The sequence below is a fragment of the Capricornis sumatraensis genome, chromosome 9 (genome assembly GCF_032405125.1).
Source record: "Capricornis sumatraensis isolate serow.1 chromosome 9, serow.2, whole genome shotgun sequence".
Classification (NCBI taxonomy): domain Eukaryota; kingdom Metazoa; phylum Chordata; class Mammalia; order Artiodactyla; family Bovidae; genus Capricornis; species Capricornis sumatraensis.
Genome location: NC_091077.1, coordinates 29966922 through 29972804, shown reverse-complemented (window position 1 = coordinate 29972804; position 5883 = coordinate 29966922).

Genomic DNA, 5883 nt, shown 5'->3' with positions numbered 1-5883 from the left:
GAAAAGTTCAGAATACCAAGGGACAGATTCAGTCAGAAATGCCCTCTTGCTTTGCACTTAATATAACGTGGTTATTAGATACTATCCCCACTAGATTCTCAGTTCTCTGCTGATGTAGCTTCTTTGCTTGAATTATTCAAAAAGCTTAAAGAGTGAAAACAGCCAAATGAGAGAAATAACTCTGTTTAAGTTCCATGATGTAATCTGGTCACTGCTTCATTTTTCATACACCAAAGAACATCAACAAAATGATGATATTCAAGCTCAATTTTACCTTTCACAGGACATTGAGAAATAGATTTTCTCTCTTCTCTAATAGAAATATTCAAAGGTTCTCATGCCACAGAGAAAGACAAAATGATTAAAAATGATTGCTTGTGGTTGTTTCCTCCCCTGGTTATAGGCTATATAAATTACTCCTGGGAACAAAAGAGCATGTTTTATGCTGCACTGCTATCCAGGAGATGGCTCATTTTTATCCCAGAGGAAGGAAGGATGGCCATTTGGCCAAAGGCCAAGAAACCTTGGCAAAGTTTTCTAGGAGGTCCCTGACAAAGATAGGCCTGGACAAAGAAGGGAATCTTTTGTTTATTAAATAATTTTTCTTTAAAAGTGGTCAGGTTGTGAATGAATTTTGTTTTAGATTTTCCCCCAGCATTTTGCAAATGAAAATTTAAAATCAATGAAATGAGTGAAAAGATGAAAAAACAGAAACTCTGGAAACAGGTTCCTCTCCCATGAAGCCTGGCTGAGAGAAAAAAATAGAGGAATAAATGGATGTTTTGCTTGTGTTTTTATGTTTGGAGCAGCTCGAATGGGTGTGTTTGCTGGGGTAATACTCTCAGTGAAGATGAGGTCATAGCTACTGGAGAGAATGATGTGGAAGAAAGGAAATCCCTGGGGGAAATGTGCTAGGATTCCAAAGAGAAAGGAAAGTGGAAAGGAGAAAGGGCTAATTGGGAAAGATGATACAGGCTTCTGTGGTGGCTCAGATGGTAAAGAATCTGCCTGCAGTGTTGGAGACCTGGGTTCAATCCCTGGGTTGGGAAGATCCCTTGGAAAAGGGAATGGCTACCCATTTCAATGTTCTTGCCCAGCAAATCCCATGGACAGAGGAGCCTGGTGGGCTGTAGTCCATGGGCTTTCAAGAGGTGATATGTGTGAGGGAGGTGAGAAAATCATTCAAGTGATTGGCTGTAGGATCTATGTTGAATTGAGATAAAAATGAACCTGGAGGGAGGCTGCCTGTGGGTTGCTTTTTATCTGGAAGAAAATGGAGCCACTGAGGGTGGTCCTGAAGAAAAGTTCAGTTCAGTTTAGTCGCTCTGTCAGGCCTCCCTGTCTATCACCAACTCCTGGAGTCTACCCAAACTCATGTCCATTGAGTTGGTGATGCCCTCCAACCATCTCATCCTCTGTCATCCCCTTCTCCTCCTGCCTTCAATCTTTCCCAGCATCAGGGTCAAATGAGTCAGCTCTTTACATCAGGTGGCCAAAGTATTGGAGTTTCAGTTTCAACATCAGTCCTTCCAGTGAACACCCAGGACTGATTTCCTTTAGGATGGACTGGTTGGATCTCCTTGCAGTCCAAGGGACTCTTCAAGAATCTTCTCCAACACCACAGCCCAAAGCATCAATTCTTCGGTGCCCAGCTTTCTTTATAGTCCAAGTTTCACATCCATGCACGACTACTAGAAAAACCATAGCCTAAACTAGATGGATCTTTGTTGGCAAAGTAATGTCTCTGCTTTTTAATATGCTATCTAGGTCGGTCATAACTTTTCTTCCAAGGAGAAAGCGTCTTTTAATTTCATGGCTGCAGTCACCATCTGCAGTGATTTTGGAGCTCCCAAAAATGAAGTCTGCCGCTGTTTCCACTGTTTTCCCATCTATTTTCCATGAAGTGATGGGACCAGATGTCATGATCTTAGTTTTCTAAGTTTTTCCAAGCCAGGCTTCAACAATACGTGAACCGTGAACTTCCAGATGTTCTAGCTGGTTTTAGAAAAGGCAGAGGAACCAGCGATGAAATTGCCAACATCTGCTGGATCATCGAAAAAGCAGGAGAGTTCCAGAAAAACATCTATTTCTGAAGAAAAGAGCAAGCATAATTACTTCAAACTTAATTTTGTTATATGACCTTCAGTTTTTCTTTAGGGAGTGTATAGTTAATGACATATAAATTATTGAATAGTAATATGGTAGTTAAAAATGAAAGAAATCTTTCACCTGCTGTTACAATAAAGATCTTTGAAAAGACCTCTTTATGTAAGAAGTGTTTCATAAGCAAATTGCTGTTTTAAAGAGCCCTTGGTAATGTAAGTTGTATTATGCACTTAGCTGACACTTTATGAATGCTTCATGTTAATCATACTACATTTTTCTTGGTATAGATATGGAAATCTGGTTAGCTCAAGATCTAAAAATTCAGTATTAATGCAACTCAACATGTTACTTTCAGATACATGTAGACTGTAAATTATAATCTTTATATATTTACATAGAGTGTTACATACAAAGGAAAAAGTTTTCCCAAGTCAGATTGCTTAAAAATATAAAATTTAAATTTTATTTCAGAGGAAAGCGAAGTTTTAACCAGCAAAGGTCTGAATCTTTACAATGTTTCAACACAAATAGGCAAGTTATATTTGCACATATGTCTAGATATCAATACACTTAGGAAATTTCTTTCTCTAGTGGCAAAAATTAGATTTTATTAATTTCTTTCCATCCTTTGTGCTTTCACAGTAAACCTACAGTAAATAAATTGTGTGTAATACTAACTAAAGTTTAGAGGCCAAAAAGAATAGGAATGTAAATCAGCAACATTCTCAACTGCTAGTCTATAAGTGTTCTTCCTAGTAGGCATTTCATCATTGAAGAGATATTGTTCTCTAATTTTAAAAGAAACTTCAAAATAAGCAAACTCTTATGGGTTTGCATTATGTGTAAGCACAGTTGTCTATCTGTTTTCTATCTAACAATGAGATAGCAAATTCCCACAAAAATTTATTATTTTAGCTGTGTACAATTCAGTGCCATTAATTACATCATGCAGATAAAATCACTGCCTAATTCTAGAACATTTTCATCACTCCCAAAAGAAATCCTGTCCCGTAAGTCACTTACCTTCCCCCCTCAAGACCCCAGCCTCTGGCAACCCCTAATCTGCTTTCAGTCTCGACCGATCTGCCTATAATGAACATTTCATGTAAATGCAACTACATGTGTAAACCTATGGCTGATTCATGTTCGTGTGTGGCAGAAAGCCACACAATATTGTAAAGTGCTTATCTTTCAGTTACAATTAAGCAAATTTAATAAATGCAGTTATATAATATGTGGACTTTTGAAACTGGCTTCTCTCTTTTAGCTTAATGTTTTCAAGGTGTATCCTAGTTGTATCATGTAAGAGTACTTCTTCCTGTTTTTGGCTGAATAATACTCTGTTACATGTTTGTACCCTTTTTCTTTATCCATTCTTCAATTAAGGAACATTGGATTGTTTCTGCCTTTTGTCTATTATAAACAGCGATGCTATTAACATTGGTGTACACACTTTTGTGTAGTTAGGCTCTGAAATTTCTCAGATAGAATTTCAGGATTACATAGTAACTTTGTTTAACATTTTGTGCAACTGCCAACCAAACTTTTCCACAGCAGTCATACTTTTTTCATTCCCACCAACAGAAACATAGGAAGATTACATATTTTCCGTATCCTTGTCAACACTTGTTACTTTTTATTTTTCAGAATGTATTTTAAGTATAGCCATCCTAGTGGGTATGAAGTGGTATTTCATTGTGGTTTTGGTTTGAATTTCTCTAATGACTAATAGTGTTGAGCATCTTTTCATGCGTTTATTGACCATTTGTATATATATTAGAGACATGTATGTTTGAGTTATTTGCTTATTTTTGAGTCATTTCTCTTTTTATTTTTGAGTTGTAGGAATTTTTTTTGTATTCTGGATACTAGACCCTTATCAGTTTTATATTTGTAACATTTTCTCCCATTCGGGGTTGTATTTTATTTTGTTTATACTGTCCTTAATGCATAAAAAATTGTTAATTTTGATGTTAAATTAATTTTTTTCTTTTGTTGCCTGTGCTTTTGCTAAACCATTGCCTAACTCAAGACGAAGAAGATTTTCACCTGTGTTTCTTTCTAAAAGTTTTACAGTAGTATCTCTTACATTGAGGTCTTTTATCCATTTTGATTTCATTTTCATATGTGGTATGAAGGTTCAAATGAATCTTACATGTGGATCTCTAATTGTTGAAATCTATTTGTGTCTTGGTGCTGTTGAGCCATTCATCATCTTACAGTGGCCAGGCAGGAAGCCGTTTTTCCCTAGGTGTTAACCTAAAACAAATAAACTACTAGGTAATTCTCCAGCAAAAATGAAATTATTTAGAATCAGCAGAGAATTACAATTTGGGCTCTACTGTCATGGTGAACCACCTGCAAGTTCCCACTCAGCAAGGGAAACAGAGCAGTTTTATACAGGGGAGAATGAAGGTGGGTGGCTACAAAAAACCGAGTCCAGTGCTTTTCACTGGCTGAGTCCTTGCCAGGGAAGGAGTCTGTCTTCTTCTTGTTGGACTCTGCTGTTGTTGCAGGGCATGAGAGCTTTCCCTGCTGGTGTCTTGACTCTATTTGAATGAGATTTCTGTTTATTAATTTCTTTACATTTTTCCCTTTTGATGAAGACCTCAACCTGCAAGCCTCATGCGTGAGAGTCAGGTTTTCCAGTGTTAGAGGCTTTTTGTCCTTCAGTGCCAGGATGGACCTTTCTGTCCATAGTGTCTCTTATGGAAGAGTAAGTGGTCATACTGGGAAATTAATAAGGCCACGTTTAAGTAATAATGAAGAGTAAGAGTGAAAACTCAGACGGTTTAATCTGAAGTTCATATATTATCAAGGTCATAGCCATTGGAGATCATTTGAGGTGCTATGTCATCATCATCATCAGCCCCATCTGGAAATGTTGAGAAAGCCATCTCATCAGTTACTGCCTGCTTTGATTCCAGGAAATCTTAGCTTTCAGGTTACCAAATGATGTATAGATCCAGTCGATTTTGGTGCTTGCTTTAGGTGTATCACGTGAATCCAAGAGTCTATTCCTTGGAAACTGGTAGTACCAGGTTTGGTTTAGTTCAGTCTCTCAGTGGCATTAGATTTTCTGTGACCCCATGGACTGCAGCACACCAGGCTTCTCGGTCCATCACCAACTCCGGGAGCTTGCTCAAACTCATGTCTATCTAGTCGGTGATGCCATCCAACCATCTCATCCTTTGTCGTCCCCTTCTCCGCCTGCCTTCAATCTTTCCTAGCATCAGGGGCTTTTCCAGTGAGTCAGTTCTTCACATCAGGTGGCCGAAGTATTGAAGTTTCAGCTTCAGCATCAGTCCTTCCAGTGAACATTCAGGACTGATTTCCTTCAGGATTAACTGGTTTGATCTCCTTGCACTCCAGGGAACTCTCAAGCCTCTTCTCCAACACTACAGTTCAAAAGCATCAGTTTTTCAGTGCTCAGCCTTCTTTGTGGTCCAACTCTCACATCCATACATGACTGCTGGAAAAACCATAGCCTTGACTAGATGGACCTTTGTCGACACAGTGATGTCTCTGCTTTTTAATATGCTGCCTAGGTTGGTCATGGCTTTTCTTCCAAGGAGCAAGCATCTTTTAATTTCATGGCTGCATCACCATATGCAGTGATTTTGGAGCCCAAGAAAATAGTTTCTCAGTGTTTCCATTTTTTCCTCATCTATTTGCCATGAAGTGGTAGGATTGAATGCCATGATCTTCGTTTTTTGAATGTTGAGTTTCAAGCCACCTTTTTAATTCTCCTCTTTCACTTTCATCAAGAGGCTTTTT